Source organism: Triticum aestivum, chromosome 5A, assembly GCF_018294505.1.
Source record: "Triticum aestivum cultivar Chinese Spring chromosome 5A, IWGSC CS RefSeq v2.1, whole genome shotgun sequence".
Lineage (NCBI taxonomy): Eukaryota > Viridiplantae > Streptophyta > Magnoliopsida > Poales > Poaceae > Triticum > Triticum aestivum.
Genome location: NC_057806.1, coordinates 80,295,826 through 80,314,206, shown reverse-complemented (window position 1 = coordinate 80,314,206; position 18,381 = coordinate 80,295,826).

The following is an 18,381-nucleotide window of genomic DNA, read 5'->3' as shown; positions in this document are numbered from 1 at the left end:
AGCTTGTGCTGGCCGGCTGTTCGCTGGATCAGCTGGAGCACAAGGTCGCCTTCTTGGAAAGATCTTGGCCTGACCTTCCTGTTGTGGTATCGGCGCAGGCTCTGTTGGTAGATGCTAGACCGTCTGAGTGCCAACAGCCGGCCCTCTTGTAGCAGATCGACGCCGTCTTGTCGTGCTTCTTCTGCTTCCTCCTTGGTGTACATGGTGACTCGTGGGGAGTCAAACTCTATGTCTGTTGGGATGATGGCTTCGGCACCGTAGATGAGGAAGAAGGGCGTGAAGCCGGTTGACTTGTTTGGAGTCGTGCGCAGACTCCAGAGGATGGCTGGTAGCTCGTTGAGCCAGCAGCCAGCCGAGCGCTCCAGAGGCTCGATCAACCGAGGCTTGATGCCGGACAGGATGAGGCCGTTTGCTCGCTCCACTTGGCCGTTTGACTACGGATGGGCGACGGATGCTAGGTCCAGTCGGATGCCCTGTGTTGCACAGAAACGGGCCAAGGCGCCTTTGGCAAAATTTGTGCCGCTGTCGGTGATGATGCTGTGTGGTATGCCGTACCGAATTGTGATATCGGTGATGAAGGTCACGGCAGTCGGACCATTCAGTTTCTTAATTGGCTTCGCTTCCACCCACTTGGTGAACTTGTCCACTGCGACAAGTAGGTGAGTTAAACCACCTCGTGTTGTCTTGAATGGTCCCACCATGTCTAGACCCCAAACTGCGAAAGTCCAGGCAATGGGGATGGTCTTGAGCGCAGAAGCCGGCTGGTACGGCTTGGAGCTGAACTTCTGGCACCCTTTGCATTTTTGGACCAACTCCTTGGCCTCTTCCAAGGCAGTTGGCCAGAAGAAACCATGCCGAAAGGCTTTGGCGACGAGTGCTCTTGAAGCTGCATGGTGGCTGCATTCGCCTTGATGGATGTCTTTGAGAATCGCCTGGCCTTGCTCTGGCTCTACGCAGCGCTGGTAGACACCAGTGACGCTGTGCCTGACCAGCTCTCTGTTGATTATGGTATAGGCTGCCGCCCGGCGTTGTACTTGATGAGCTGAGGTCTCATCAGTTGGTAGCTCTTTGTTCACCAGGAATTTGAGGATGGGCTGGGCCCATGAGGGTGCTGCTATTTCTTCGACTACCAGAACTGCGACTTGGACGAGGGCGGCTGGGCTGGGAGGCGGCGGGTTGGAGTCAACGGCCGCTTGCTGGGTTGATGAAGTCCCCAGGCCGACTGGCGTGGTCCTTGGGCCGAGTTCTGGAATCTTCGCGTCCGCCACCGCAGTCCCCGGGCCGGGCTCGACTGTGGCGGCTTTGGAGTCATCCGCCAAAGTCCCCGTTCCATCTGCCGGAGCTCTGGAGTCAGAATCCGCCGTCTTCGGAAGGAGCCGGCACAAAAATGGAGTCTGATTCTAGTGAAGGCTTGACAGACGGCTTGAGGAGGCGTTGAAGGGCGACGCCAGATGGTATTGCTTGGCGGGTAGAGCCGATTCGTGCCAAGGCGTCTGCTTGGTCGTTGTCATTTCTTGGCACATGGAGGAACTCGCACCCTTCGAAATACCCGCTGAGTTGCTGCACGAGGAAACGGTAGCTTGCCATGTTTGCGTCTTTCGCGTCCCAGTCGCCAGATGACTGCTGGACCACTAAGTCCGAGTCACCATAACACAAGATCCGGTGGATGCCAAGTTCTTTGGCAAGCCGGAGCCCGTGAATGAGCGCCTCGTACTCGGCAACATTGTTGGAGGCGGCAAAATGGATTTGCAGTGCATACTTGAGCTTGTCCTTTGGGAGAGGTGAGGACGATGCCGGCTCCCAAGCCGGTGCGCATCTTGGAGTCATCGAAGTGCATCCGCCAATGGGTGGAGTCAGGCGCTGGAGGCAGGTACTGGGTCTTGGCCCAGTCGACGAGGAAGTCGGCCAGTGCTAGTGTTTTGATAGCGGTGCGGGGCTGGTAGTAGATGGTGTAAGGAGCCAGCTCTATGGCCCACTTGGCCACTCGACCAGAAGCATCTCGGCTACTGATGATCTCAGCAAGTGGAGCCGTGCAGACCACCGTGATTGGATGCTCTTGAAAATAAGGCTTCAATTTCTTGGCAGCAAAGTGTACGCCATAGCACATCTTCTGGTAGTGGGGGTAGTTCTACTTGGAGGTCAACAGTACCTCGCTCAGGTAATATACTGGTCTCTGGACAGGCAGCGCCTTGCCTTCCTCCTTGCGCTCCACTACCATGACTGTGCTGACTACCCGGCTGGTGGCAGCAATGTACAGGAGCATAGGTTCCTTATGAGTCGGAGCCGCCAGGACAGGTGGAGTAGTCAGCATCTTCTTCAACTGGTGAAAAGCTTCGTCCGCCTTATGGTTCCACTCGAAAAAAGTGGTCTTCTTCATGAGTTGGTATAAGGGGAGAGCTTTCTCGCCCAGCCGACTGATGAATCGGCTGATGGATGCTAAGCAGCCGGTGAACTTCTGCACATCCAGCAGTCGGCTGGGTACCTCCATTCTCTTGATGGCCTTGATTTTTACTGGGTTGCATTCTATGCCGCGTTCAGAGACCAGGAACCCTAGCAGCTGGATGGCTGGTACTCCGAAGACACACTTCTCGGGGTTGAGCTTGATCTGGAACCGGCGTAGGTTCTCAAAGGTCTCCTTGAGGTCTTCCAACAGTGTTCCACGCTTTTCCGTCTTCACCACCACGTCATCTATGTAGACGTGGGCGTTCCTGCCGAGCTGCTTGAGGAGGCACTTCTGCATGCAACGCTGAAAGGTGGTGCCGGCATTCCTTAAGCCGAACGTCATGGTGAGGTAGCAGAATGCTCCAAACGGCATGATGAAGGCGGTCTTCAATCTGTCAGCCGGGTTCAGCTTGATCTGGTGATATCCTGAGTATGCATCCAAGAAATTCAACAACTCGCATCCGGCTGTGGAGTCTATCACCTGGTCAATTCTTGGTAGAGCAAATGGGTCCTTGGGGCAGGCCTTGTTGAGGCTCGTGTAGTCAATACACATTTGCCATTGCTTGTTCTTCTTTAGCACCAGGACCGGATTTGCCAGCCACTCCGGGAAGAAAACTTCCATAATGAAGCCGGCTGCTAGGAGTCTGGCTATCTCTTCTCCGAGAACTCTTCTCTTTTCTTCTGATAAGCGGCACAGGGGCTGCCTGACCGGCTTTGCATCAGATCGGACATGTAGCTTGTGCTTGGCGAAATCCGTCGGTACACCTAGCATGTCTTTGGGAGACCATGCAAAGATGTCCCGATTCTCATGGAGGAAATCGACGAGCTCGCCTTCCTATTTGCTGTCGAGGTTTGCACCTACGACGGCGTACCTCTCTGGGTGCTCCGGATCCAATGGTATCTTCTTTGTCTCTTTGGCCGGCTTGAACGAACCTTCGAATTCCGACTCCTTTGGGTCGGGCGATATCTCTGGCTACTTGCCGGCCATCGCCACAACTCGTTCAAGGAGTCGCTTCTCGGCTGCGATCACCAGGGACTCAGCCAGCTGACTGCTCTTGGCCGCGCAAGCGGACAACTTCCGGTAGTCGCCGGCCACAGTCAGAATTCCCCTGGAACTGGGCATCTTCATCTTGAGGTAGGCGTAGTGGGGGACCGCCATGAACTTGGCCAAGGCGGGTCGGCCGAGCAGCGCATGGTATGGGCTCTCAAGGTCCACCACCTCAAACCAAACTGACTCTCTTCGGAAGTGATGTTTGTCCCCGAAGAGGACGTCAATCAGGATCTTGCCGATTGGTGAGCAGGAAAGCCCAGGAACAATGCCGTGGAACACAGTCCGGCTGTTCTGAAGCTGTCTTTGCTTGATTCCTAACTTCTCCATGGTGTCCTTGTACAGGATATTGATGTTGCTGCCCCCGTCTATCAGAACTCGCGAAAAACGCGCGGCCCGTTTGTCCGTGGCAAAGGTGGCGTCCAGGACCAAGGCGTAGGAGCTCGGACTCGGCATCACTTATGGGTGGTCAGCCCTGCTCCATCTGATGGGCTTCTCAGACCAGTGCATGAATTCTGGCGTCTCTGAGGCTACTGCGTTCACCTCTTGTCACTGCAGCCGCCTGCTGCGTCGATCATCAGCCTCACTGGTGAACACCACATAGGCTCCATGCTCTTCAGGGTATTCGTCTTGTACTACGCCGACTGGCCTGACTGCCGGCTGCTGGGGCGGAGGCGGCTGCCCAGCAGGCGGGGGTGGCAGGAGGCCGTCTCCCTTGGTGATCCTGGTGAGCCAGTGGCACTTCCGGGTGGTGTGATTCGATGGCTTCGCGCCACTGTGGAACTTGCAAGGTCCATCCAAGGTCTGCTCATAGGAGAAGGCCGGCAACCAGTTCGGCTTGCCGCCTTTCTGTCGCTTGGGCGGAGGCTGCTCTTCTGGCTGCTGGGCTTCAATGGTCGCGACCTGCCAGCTGCCGGAAGCCGGCTGCGGGGCCTTGCGCTTGTTGTCGCCCTGCTGTTGTCGCCGGCCGGCGTCTGCCGCCAGAGTTCTTGGAGCCTGAGGAGCTACTTATGGCGTGGCGTACTTGTCCGCTATGAGCAGCAGCTCGTCGAGGGTTTCTGGCTCGTCACAGAGGAGCTTGTGCTTGAGGAGGGTGCCTTCTCGGCACCCGGCTGTGAAGTACTCGATGGTCTGCACCTCGTGCACGCCCTCGCAGGAGTTCCGGAGCTCAGCCCAATGCGTGAGATAGTCGCGAGTCGACTCGTCAGGACCTTGCACGCACAAGGAGAGCTAACGAGGCTTGGGAGGACGCTTGTACGTGCTGGTGAAGTTGCGGATGAACGCTTCAGTGAAGTCGACCCAGATGTTGATGCTGCGGGGCTTTAGGCTGTTCAGCCATGTCCAGGCCGTGCCCTGGAGCATGAGCGGAATGTATTTTACAGCGACACGCTTGTTGCCGTTTGCTATGCTGACAGCCGTGGAATAGTCGACTAGCCAGTCTTCCGGCTTCACAGAGCCGGTATACTTGGGCGTGTCTCTTGGGAGCGTGAACCCTCTGGGAAAGGGCTCGTCCCGAATGCGGGGCCTGAAGCAGGGCGGACCCAGCTCGTCTTCTTCTTCTAGCGCCAGGGACCAGTGAAGTCGGTCAATCCGGTGGCGGGCGTCATTCTCTCCAACTCCCTCTCAGCGGCCAAGGCGGTCACCGAGAGTCAGATGGTCAACAAGCGGCGGGGAGACTCGCCTCTCCTTGCGGGGAGGGGGAGGCGGATAGTCGTCCCGTTGTTCCACTGCTCTCGGGCGGCCATCTCGGTCGCGCTCTATGGTAATGCGAGTCCGACTATGGCTGACAGCCGGCTCCTTGTCCTTTCTTCCTCGGGCGCCGCCAGTCGGCGTCCGAGACGTCGCGCCTTGATCTCGGTGCGGGTCATCGTTTGGCCGCTGCGGCGCCTCCGTGCGGCAGCCGGCCTCGTTCTGCGCGGCGGCCGGGTCGAGGAGCCGCTGGACTCGCTCCATCATGAGGCGGCGTTCTTCGCCCTCGAAATTGTCCAGCTCATCCGCCGCTGCCTGGGCGGCTCGGATGTTCTCCGCCGGTGTAGCGTACATGGGGCGGCTAGTCCCAAACAGGCTGGCGATAGCTACGCCGCGCTGCTGGACCGCGCCAAGGCGGCTGGGCCCTGCCGGGGCCGGCGAGCCGCCAACGACGCGATCCATCTCCTGCTGGTAAGCTTCTGACAAGCGTCTCATGCTGGCCAGCTTCTTCGTGCCTTCAACGAGCTAAAGGCGGCGCGCTTCTAGTGTCTCCGCGTCAGCATCTTCCGGAATGGGCGCAGTCAGGTCTTGCAGCGCTAGCCGAGTGAGTCGGGCGCTCCTCCGCCAGGGAACTTGTCATGACTGATGACTAGCACCTCAGTGACGGTGCTTCCGTCGCTCTCTGCATGGGGGAGAGGTTCGTCATAGACCACCACGTTGGTGGGGAACACGTCGATCGACGCGGTGTCGGAGGCGACCAGCATCGGGTCGGTGGAGCCTACGGACTCCAACTCTACGGCAGGTTCACCGGAAACGTGGAGTTGACCGAGGAGGCCCGCGAGGAGGTTTTCGGGGCCGCCCGTGCCTGCGTCGGATGCAGGTTCATCGAAGAGGCGGACCTTGCCGACAAGTTCGGCCAAGGAGCTGGCTGCGCAGGCGATCTCGACGCCATGCAGCACGTCGATGCAAACTTTGCCTGGCGTGCCTGGCTGGCTGCGCTTGCTAGGGAGGAAAAGGGTTCCCGTCCAGAACAGATCTCCGGACGGCGGTGCACCTCGCCCCACGGTGGGTGCCAAATGTCGGGGGTTTGGTGCGACATATGCCAATGGATGGCTTATCATGGTGCGGGCGAGTAGAACGTCGCCAGTGCCTGGAAACGGGATGAGGCGAAGACATGCACGCCGGCGAATCTTACCCAGCTTCGGGGCTCTCCGGAAAGATAATACCCCTACTGCTGCTCTGCGGGGTCTCCGCATGATCACTATGGCCAAGTGTTTACACGGTTGCTCCTTGAGCTATTTCTGGTGGTAGAAGAGGGCAAGGCTAGCTCTCTCCTTCTATCTGTATGGTCTAGAACTACTGGGATCCAACCCCTTTGCATGGGTGCCCTGGGGGGTTTATATAGGCCCACCCCCCAGGGGTACAATGGTAATTTGACTGGGCGCGGGCCCAGCCGTCAGTGCCTTTGACCTCCGACTTCTCCGCCGACTGGTGGGGCCCGCCGACTGGTGGGGCCCGCCGACTGGTGGGCCCCGCCGACTGGTCTGGTATGGAGCCGACAGGCCGCGTCCGCCGCGGGCGGGTCTTGCCGGCCGCTGATTGTTGTAGTCGTGCTTCTGATGACGCAGGCTTGGTCATGGGGTCGTGGCAACAGCCCCGCCGCCTGGCGGGCGATCACTGTGGCCACTCCCCATCTCATCTTGATTAATGGCGTGTGGGCCCCGGGGGAGGGCTCAGCCGACTCCCCCGGGCCGACTCCCGACGGGTCCGACTGGCGGTTCTCCCACCGTCTCCCGAGGTCTCGCTGACTGGTGAACCCCGCTGCCTCCAGGCCATACAGACAAGCCGTCGTGGGTGCAGGACTTGGTACTGTGGTGCTGATGTTAGGGCCGGCCGGGCAACAGTGCCACGCCGGACGGAGATCTTCCCGGGTACGGCATGCTGTGGCCATGCTTGCCCTTGGTAAGGGGCGGGGGTGGGCTTCACTGTAGCCACGCCTCTGCCCCGTCCCCTTTGATGAGGTCATGGGTTTGCTGGAGTCGACAGCCGACTCCCCAAAGCCGGCTTCTCTGGAAGTCGTCCCTGGAACTCGGCCGTGAGCGGGCAGTCGGCCGCCCTGTCGTCGACTCCTCAGGAGACGGCTCTTCGCCCTGGGGTCTTGAGGGACACAGCCTGCCCCGATGTCTTGAAAGGTTATGGGACTCGGGTTGGCCTACCCGTGGCCCATTACTCCGACACGGACCTCTTCATCGCATTAATGCGCGGCACCACATCAAGGAACTGCTGCACCAAGCTGAAATAGCTGTTCGGTTTTGACCTTTCCGGCCATAACTGATCCACAACAGACCTCATGGAGAGTCCGGACAACCTATTTAGTTCGGCCCATTCAGCTAATTGGTCAGTCAATGAAAGTGGACACTCGGGAGAATGGAATTGTCTCCAAAACAGCTGGTCTACTCCACGGTCCGTCTGACCCTGGAAGTACTTGGCCGCATCGGCAGCGCTCGCCGCCAAATCCATATACACATCCTCCGAACTCCACAGCCGATCTAGAGGGGCATACCGTGGATCTCCGAATTTCCTCCACAACATAAAGGATTTCCCAGCTACAATATCCCCGGCTTCCCGCAACTCCTCCTTCTTTGCCCTCATAGCAGAGCGGAGATCCTTTTTCATCGCAGCAGCCTTTTCAAGGTCCGATGCCTTCGCCTGGTTTTCTTTTTCAAGAACCCGGCAAAGGTCGGCGGTGGCTTTTAATTCTATAGCCATCTTGGCTATCTTGTCTCGGCTCTCGCCATGCGCGTCCTTCTCGGCTTGCAACTCTTCGGACACCTTCAAGGCAGCCGCATTACCCAACCTCGCTTGTTCCTTGGCTCGGGCAAGTTCTGCCCGCAAGGCTTCAACAGTGGCAGCTCCATCTGCAGTCACAACATATTAAAGATGCTGGCATTATACTGCTCTTCCTATTGTGGCGTTTACCAGATAATGACACTTACCCTAAGCCTCGTCAAGCCTTTTGTTAACAAGCTCGTTGTCGGCGTTTGCCGCATCCAACTGCCATTCTAAATGGGCAAACTCGCTAGTCTGGCTAGCCACCGGAGCTTCCATCACCTGCACATAGAGGCAGTATGGTTATTGCCTGGGAATATGATCCTCTGTTCGTCGTCGTTTCCGACGACAACCAGAGTCTCAGGGGCTACTATCTACATAGGGCACACCTAGCATGTGCAGGACTACCATACATTCTTTTACGTACCTCAAAGCCTGTCAGTAGACTCATAAAAGCTTCATGCAATCCGCTTTCGGCGGACGATATTCTCTCCATCACCGTATTCATCAGCACATGGTGTTCATCTGAGATGGCCGCTCGCCCCACCAACTCCCTCAGAACATCCGATCGCACACTAGACGGTGCCGGACTCTTTTGTCTGCTCTCTTCGGGAGCCGAACACTGGGAGCTTCGGGGGTCAATGGGATTATCTTCTGGCCTCACCGGACTTGGAGAGGCCCTCCGCGACGACACTTCAGGGTCGCCCGCTTCCGGAGCGGAGGAGTCCGGAGGAGGCGTTTCGCTCTCCATCATCTCTGGAAGAAGCTCCCCCGAAGACGAGCTCATTTGAGAGGGGCTAAGGCCCGAACTGCAAAAATATATGCGGTGGTTATCTTCTCAGAAGAAAAAGATGGCATATCTGTACTGTTAAAGTATTTCGGGTCACTTACGACTCGCGGGAGAATTGATCCCCCCGCGGACTTTGTGCGGCAACGGCGCCCCCCGAGGTAGGACCCTCTGTGGGAGACTTCTTCTCCCATTTGGAAGCTTCGGCTTCCGAATCCCTGAGTGCAGTCCTTTTCCTCTTCTGGTCGCCCTCCTTCACGGAGACGCTCGCTCCCTCGGTTTGAGTGGGTAGCGTTGGGGGCCCGTGTCCGCCCGCATTATCCTCCACAGTATCTTCCTTCAAGGGCTCCGGGCAAGGTGCGGTCTGGAGCATCTTTTCCAATACCGGATTTTCCAAACCCTCAGGGAGGGGGGCCGAACACCGAATCAACTTCGCCTTTGTTAGCCAGTCCTGGTCAAAAAGCGAACTCTCAGAGATAACTTCGTAACAAAGTAAAGAAAGTATGTTCGGCCGGAAGATGCCTTACCTGTTCAGCGGCGCGGTTGCTACTCAGGCCCACATCCTCGGTGATTTCCGGACACTCCGTATGAGGTCCGAAGAATGACTTGTACATCTCCTCGTGTGTCAGGCTGAGAAAATTTTGAATGGCACGCGGTCCCTCGGGATTGAACTCCCACAGGCGAAGAGGCCGGCGTTTGCAAGGCTGGACTTGACGAACCAGCATAACCTGTATCACCGCAACCAAACTGAAATCTCCATTGAAGAGATCTCGAATGCGGCCTTGCAGTATAGGCACGTCCTTGGCTGGCCCCCAGCTCAGACCTCTGCTGATCCATGACATCAGTTGTAGTGGGGGGCCCGAGCAGAAAACAGGGGAACCGCCCACTTGGCACTTCTAGGAGCCGTGATGTAGAACCACTCATGTTGCCACAATTCAGACACCTCTGGGATGGAACCTTTGGGCCACTGAGCTCCCGTCATCTTGCGTATTGAGGCGCCTCCACACGCTGCATGCTCCCCCTCAACCAGCTTCGGCTTCACTTCAAAGGTCTTGAGCCATAGGCCAAAGTGAGGGGTAACCCGGAGGAAGGCCTCGCACACAATAATAAATGTCGTGATATGAAGAAAGGAGTCCGAAGCTAGATCATGAAAATCTAGCCCATAGTAAAACATCAAACCCCTGACGAAAGGATCCAGGGCAAGGCCTAGACCTCGGAGGAAGTGGGAAACGAACACGATGTTCTTGTTGGGTTCGGGGGTGGGGACGGCCTGCCCTCGGGGAGGCAGCCGATGCAAAATCTCGGCGGTCAGATATCTGGCCTCCCTCAACTTCTTGATGTCTTCTTCCGTGACGGAGGAGGGAATCCATCGGCCTTGAAGGCTAGATCCGGACATGACTGAAGGTTCGGGGTGCCTGACCTGAACTTCGGGCGTTTGAGCTTGAGGTGGGGGAAGGATTCGATTGAGCACGGGAGAGAAAAATAAAAGCCTTGTCCCCTTTATAAAGAGGGTGAATATCAAGCGTCCTCTCTGTGCCCGTTTGGAGTTGCCTATAATCTAGGAGTCCTAGAAGCGGTAGGGTTACCCACGCCCGTATAGATGAGAATCCCGGAATAAGGGGACACGATCTCTGCTTTAACAAGACGTGCCAAGGAAACCGCCTCGCATAACGCGCTGAGATGGGACAGTAAAACGATTTGAATAAAAGCTTGGTTGTGGTGTGATGTCACACTATGGAATACGTCAGCAGATTAGATTTGTGTAAATATTATTCTCTCTATGGCAATATGTGGAAACTTATTTTGCAGAGCCGGACACTATCTTTGTGTTCAAAATCTTCTATGAAGTACTTGGAGGAGGAACCCGCCTTGCAATGTCGAAGACAATCTGCACGCCGGACTCGTCATCATTGAAGCCTGGTTCAGGGGCTACTAAGGGAGTCCTGGATTAGGGGGTGTTCGGATAGCCGGACTATACCTTCAGCCGGACTCCTGGACTATGAAGATACAAGATTGAAGACTCCATCCCGTGTCCAGAAGGGACTTTCCTTGGCGTGGAAGGCAAGCTTGGCGATACGGATATGAAGATCTCCTACCATTGTAACCGACTCTATGTAACCCTAACCCTACCCGGTGTCTATATAAACCGGAGGGTTTTAGTCCGTAGGACAACATACACATCAACAATCATACCATAGGCTAGCTTCTAGGGTTTAGCCTCCTCGATCTCGTGGTAGATCTACTCTTGTACTACCCATATCATCAATATTAATCAAGCAGGACGTAGGGTTTTACCTCCATCGAGAGGGCCCGAACCTGGGTAAAACTTTGTGTCCCTTGCCTCCTGTTACCATCCGGCCTAGACGCACAGTTCGGGACCCCCTACCCGAGATCCTCCATTTTTGACACCGACAGCGTCTTTTCTACGTTTCTTTTTGGTGGATTTGAGTCGTAGGAAAGCCGTACTATTAAGAGGGGGTCCGCGTCGGAAAGGTTTGGGTGGAATCATCACGTACACGTTTCTTCCTTGTCCCCTCCTTTCCCTTGAACCTTGGAGCTTCCTCTGTTGTTTATCTCGTCCCTTGTTTCCGGCTGTTGTGTTGGCTCGCGGTAGTACTGCTCCTAGGTGAGCGGTAGTACCATAGGCACCAGCGGTAGTACCATGTTGCGGCGCGGTAGTACCGCAGGTGCCCATGGTAGTACCGCTCCCCTGGAGCTGCACTACTGTGGCCCACCAAGCTAGTACCGCTTCCCCGCGGTAGTAGGAGCGGATGTAATTTTTTACATCCGCGCCCACCACGGTAGTACCGCTTTCCTTCCGCCGTAGTACCGTGCTCAGCTGTCAGGCGGTAGTACTGCCCCTCTGCGGTAGTACTGTGTTGGGTTTTTGCTTCTTCCGCTTTTCCACGGAAGTAGGCACGGTTGTTTCCTTATCCACACTCTTCCCAGGCTAGGGGGTTCCTGCCTTGCGGTAGTATCGCAAGGGGGAGCGGTAGTACCGCGCCCGTGGAAGTACCGCCCTCAGCACTTGTGCCACTGGTCCGCCCTAGCTGTTGCTGGTGCTGCGGTAGTACCGCGGGCCTGCACGGTTGTACCGCGTGACCTTGCGGTAGTACCGCTTGGCGGCAAGCGGTAGTACCGCGTGGCCCTGCGGTAGTACCGCTGGCCTGGAGCGGTAGTACCGCTGGCCGCGGGCTGGTAGGTGGATAACGGTTGGATCTTTGTGCCACACTATAAAAGGGGTCCCCTTCTTCCCCGTTGACCCATCTCTTCCAACCCTAAGCTCCATTGTTGCTCTAAGCTCCATTTTCGCCCGATCTCACTCCCTAGCCAATCAAACTTGTTGATTTTCTCAGGAGTGGTTGAGAAGGCCTCGATCCACACTTCCACCAAGAGAAATTTGATTCCCCCCACTAATCCCTTGCGGATCTTGTTACTCTTGGGTGTTTGAGCATCCTAGACGGTTGAGGTCACCGCAGAGCCATAGTCCATTGTGGTGAAGCTTCGTGGTGTCGTTGGGAGCCTCCAATTGAGTTGTGGAGATTGCCCCAACCTTGTTTGTAAAGGTTCGGTCGCCGCCTCCAAGGGCACCAATAGTGGAATCACGGCATCTCGCATTGTGTGAGGGCGTGAGGAGAATACGGTGGCCCTATTGGCTTCTTGGGGAGCATTGTGCCTCCGCACCGCTCCAACGGAGACGTACTTCCCCTCAAAGGGAAGGAACTTCAGTAACACATCCTCGCCTCTACCGGCTCCACTCTTGGTTATCTCATGCCTTTACTCGTGCAAGCTTATTTGTGTTATATCTCTAGCTTGCTTGTGTTCCTATCCTTGTTGCATCATATAGGTTGCTCACCTAGTTGCATATCTAGACAACCTACTTTGATGCAAAGTTTAAATTGTTAAAGAAAAGCTAAAAATTGTTAGTTGCCTATTCACCCCCCTCTAGTCAACCATATCGATCCTTTCAACATGGTTGACATAGAGTTTTATTGTCTGAGTGTATGTTGTCCGACCCTGGGGAAAATGAATACAAAAGGATAGTACCTCAATTATGAATTACCGAGGCAGTGATGTGTGGATGAAATTTCAGTGCATCCATTGGAACATGAAATCTTTGCAAGTAAACCGGCCTGATTTTGTTCTGCATTTTGTCGGAAGATGCTCAAAAGCAAAGGCATGGATGGTATTGGTAGGTGTACGTACTTGCAGCCCTAGTAATTGTATGGATTCACATGGTCTTCTTGCGATATCTTTTGGTCCATAAAGGAGCAGCCCAAGGAGCAGAAGCGCTTGAAGAGACTACTGATGACAAGAAAAAGAAGTATTTTTTGTTCGTAGAGGTGAGACAAGAGCTCCATATTCTCAATGTCTCATGCTCTCACAATAAAAAAGGGCAAAGGCCTACATCTGACTATTGCGAGAGTGTGAGGCTTTGGGAATATGAAGCTCTTGTGTCGCCATGCCCACATCACTTCTATGTGGCAAGAACTACTTTGTTGCAACGGTCGAGGCTACTGAAACTGCACAACTTGCTCTTGCATGCACCAGGGAAGTTGAATCCTGTCAACTGGAGTTCTTGAGCAGTGGGCTGCCACTTTTTTGCAACCTATAGTGCCTGTGTTATGGAGAATGTCTTGTTACACCCTTATGCCATGCTCCTAGACCTAGTCTCAGTGTTGTGCATACTCTAATAAATATTTGTAGCATTGTGATGGAAGTATATCATCATGTTTGAGCACGGGTTGCTATAATGCATTGCATGAGATCACATAGCACATCACCGTAGTGCTATGATATTTTCTGGTCTATAAAAGAGTGGCCGCCCTCTTTGGGTTACACCATCATTTCTATTATATAGCTAGAGAGATGAACATTCAGTAAGATTTCTGGCTTTCTTAGTCTCTTAGGGGGAGAGAAAGCAAGCTTGCATTGCTTTGGATGTCAAAAATGAAATGAATTCGCTATGGAGCTTCACTTTTGTGGGCTGTGGACACCATGGGATTTTGGAGCTCTCGTGTTCTTTCCTTGCCAACTCGGGTTAGTCAATTGTAATTGTTTGTTGCCCCTTATAAACTAGAGTGCTTGAGCTGGTTGTGGAACTACTAGATCGTTATGTGACTACCCCCAACTTGGGTGGTTGGGGCAATTAGACATGACCATAAACATAGTGGCATCGATCAACTACTTCTGGAGGAGGCACTGTCCAAACTTCTTTCCGTTCTTCCTGTAACTTTCAGGAGTGGATTCAATTGGACGTACACTACTAGGGAAAAGCCTAGCAGTAGCGCTGGTTTTTGGCCTATCAGTAGCGCGGGTAAGCGCGCTACTGATAAGGCGCTACAACTAATGCTTAGCAGTAGCGCCTACTGGCACTCGCTACTGCTATATCTACTTAGTAGTAGCGCTTTCCAAGTCAATCGCTACTGCTAATTATTAGTAGCGCTTTCGTAAACAACCGTTACTACTATTATTCCCTATTCCATTTCTTTTTAATTTTAGGTCGTATTCATATACATGTATATAATTTTTCATACAGTAGCAATTTAGAGATTGTTTTTACATCGTAATGAGTTATTAAATCACTAGGTGAAAGAACCTTGGATTAGTTTCAAGTGCATGGATCCAAAGTAACCAATTGTCACTTTGGATCCATCCATTTGAAACTAATCGGCGGTTCTTTCACCCAATGACATAATAACTTCTCATCATCATCATAATATCATTAACAACTTATCATCATAATATATCATTGTCATATAACTCCTCATAATCATCATTTTCGTCCATGATGGGACATCATATAACAACTTCGTCACTAGTTATAATAACAACTCGTCCTCATCATCATCATAGTACTCATAGTCACTACTCTTACTCAGCATCACCATCAAGTCTAAGACATTGTAGTCATATATAATCAACACTAACTAATTGTTCTTAATACTTAGGACCTACTCCTCTCTCCTAGCTAAAATACCATAAAATAGATAAACCGGTCCTTCACCATAATGAAGAATGGACATAAACCTATCTCCAACTTGTGGCTTGCGCACATTCATTTTGTCTCCAATTATTTGCGTCTGCGCATTCATCACTTTGCTCCATTCTTTGATTTTGAGCCTTCCATCATTTGAAGAAATCAAGTATGCAGTATGGTAAGCCTCCGAAGGAGTTGGTCGTAAGCTAACCATATGCATATCACCTTCGGTAAATAGCATGTCAGGCAAAACCTGCTTTGGGAGCCTCTGTTCAAAAACGAAATAGTAACATATATAGTTAGCAATGGTTTACTTAAGAATAATGTATGCAATGAAGTTACCATCATTAACAAAATCTTACCAAGTTTTTAGCAATGAAGTTGTCATCAAGCAATGTATGGACTAGTGGCATGTATCTAGTATAATTTGGGCTGATAAAGTGACTGGTTTTGAAGGCCTCAACATCTTCTATGAATGAGACAAGATAACCTTTCTCCTCACAATTAAGCTTGGAGTCATAGCTGTAGTATGTGTTGTCTACTATCTTCCGAGTATTTCTTGAAGATAAGAAATAAGCTGAAAATTATAAATAAATAAGTTTAGTATGGACGAACACCAAATACTTTTAAATTAACAACATAAATTACTGAACTTAACAAATTAGTTTGACAAACTCATATCTAGGCAAAACTGGAGGCATATCCACATCCACCCAGATGTCGATATTATCATCATCATCATAATCTTCGGGACGAATATATTCGCATTCCCTCCTCAAAACCATATGCCTTACAGAGAGCTTCCCAATTAGAGCAACCAAAATGGGAGCGGTCGACCTCATTGTAGAACATAACCAGAAACTCGTAACCATGTTTAGTTCTTAAGTGAGCCCTCCTCGTCTCCACATTCTCAAAGTCATCTAAACCAAAACCAAGCTTCTCCAATACATATGGTCTAACATGGCACGGGATGTACTAATCGAATTGAAAAAAATCCATAAATTACACGTTGAATAAAAGAAGCACAAGTGATGATATTAATTACGATGAAATGCTTGTCGTTGCGTACCGTACAAACATCGAAGGTCTCTTCCAGCTTCACGGTGAAAAACCTATCATTTTGTAGGTGAGGAAACCTGTCGCACACACCCCGGTCATCATAGCAGTACCCGCACTCCGGGATCCCATCGTCATCAGACATCTCCTGTGTTCAAAATTCAGAGATTATAACTCGACGGCAAAACCCAAAAAATCCGGCATGACCTTTGCTAAAAAAGGACACTTCGAGCGCCTGAAATTTGTCGGAACGGAAATTAATCAACACTCCGGCAAAACATAGGTCACTTATCAATGGTCATTGCATTTCAATGATTCAAAATATGAAAAAAAAACATTCGAACATATCTTATATAAAATCCTAACACTAATTAAACTAGTTTTATTAACTACTTACTAAATAAACTAGTTTTATTAACTACTTACTAAATAAACTAGTTCTATTAAGCACTTACTAAATAAACTAGGTCCATTAAGAACTTAATATAAAATAAGCTAGTTATATTAATCACTTGCTAAATAAACTAGTTACCTACGATTTGCAAAAACAGAGACAAGGGAGGGAGGGAGGGAGGGAGGGAGGAGAGAGGAGGGGTAAGGGCGGCGGAAGGAGGAGGGGGAGGGGCTGGCCGGAGGAGGAGGAGGGAGGGCGGTGGGAGAAGGAGGAGGAGGAGGAGGAGGAGGAGGGAGGGGCTGTGGGAGGAGGGCTGCCGGAGGAGGAGGGAGGAGGGGGCGGCCGCAGGCGGAGGGAGGAGGGCGCAGTGGGAGGAGGAGGGAGGAGGGCGCTGTGGGAGGAGGAGGGGCGAAAGGAGGGAGTACCTCGGTGGCGGACGGACGGCGGCGGCGGCGACGACGAACGACAATGGTTATCGGCGCGGGCGAGAGTGACTGAGAGGGAGAGTGTGAGAGAGAGAGGGTCAGCTGCGTGGGGATAAGGTAGGGTTAGTAGTAGCGCGGGTATGAAAAGGCGCTGCAGGTAAGGAGAATAGCAGTAGCGCGGTACGGTGTAAGGCGCTACTGCTATAACTAGCTGGACGGCGAGGTCATGGCAATTAGAGCAGTAGCGCGGTTTAGAGATGACACGCTACTGCTATTTTTCTTTCAGCAGCGCGTTTTTCCGGCACGCGCTGCTGCTAAATAGCAGTAGCGTCGTATTTTGAAGGACGCTGCTGGTAATATTCTGTGTATAAGGTTTTTCCTAATAGTAGTAATTTATTCAGTACTTATATATTGCTTCACAATTTACATATGTGCTACCAGATAATACTCATGATAGCCACCACTTACCATCGTAATCGACATTTGAATCGTGTGCAATTGTCTGCAGAGTCGACGAGGTGCCAGTCATCTTGGCACCAGTGGAGGCCCGAGCTTCGGCTTCCCCAATGGGGAGGAGTATGGAACATATTTGCCATGGCCCTGCACGTAGACGCAGACGACCACGCGTTGTCGGGATTGAGCCCCGCTTCCGCCACGACGAGATTGTTGGTGTCGGCGGAAGCTCCTATTCCCCTATCCGTGTGGTGGAAAGCGAACCAACACGTACCCCTCGCTCATCCGCTCTTTTGAGCCGGCCCATGTGTGGGGCGGGGCTTCATAGTTTTTGTCTTTTATTTTTCATTTATTTTTGTTTTTTACCTTTAGTTTTTCTTTTTATTTTTTGTTAGTTTTTTTGCTTCTTTAAAGAATGTTTGAGATTTCAAAACAGTTCTAAATTTTCAAAAATATCCACTAATTTTAAAAGAATATCCACAATTTTTTGAAAATGTTCCGGGATTCCAAAAAGTCTTCTGAATTTTAAAAACATTCATGAATTTGAAAAATATACTCATATTTTAAAATATAGATGCATTTTAAATTATTTATATATTTTTAAATGTTTTAAATTTTAAAAAAGGTTACAGTAACAAACTTGAAAGATGTTCTTGAATTCAAAAAAAATCATGAATTATTAAAAATGTTCCGAATTTCCAAAAATGTTTTCCAATGTAAAATGTTTGCGCAAATTCAAGAAATGTTTACAACTTTCAAAAAATGGTGCCCATGCAAAAAGTATTCTCAAAAAGTGCTCACAAATTTATAAAAATGTTCATGAATTTGGAAAATATAAGTAAATTTCAAAAAATGTTCCCAAAATTTTTAAAAATGTCGTAAGATTAACATGGAAAAAATAGGAAAAATGAAACCGAAAGAAAATCATATTAAAAATTGAAACCAATTTAGGGAAGGTTCAAGAACCTACTCAGAACCGGTGAAAGAAAGTCACGTTAGATTCCCGCGTATGGGCCAACCCATATTTGTTCGAGCAATGTGGTTGTGGGAGGGGGGGGGGGGTTGATGCCTATTGCCTGACCTATGTGGAAAATAGGATCCACCAGTGTTAGCAGCGAGGAGGAGTTCTGATTTTCCACTAGATGACACAATATTGAGAACTTCTGCAGTACTATTTTCCATCATTTGTGGCTAAGGTGTTGGTTACATAGTTACGTAGACTTTAGCGTCCAAGTGTATGTCTCTCAAAAAAGGAATGCAAAATGATAGTCCATCAAA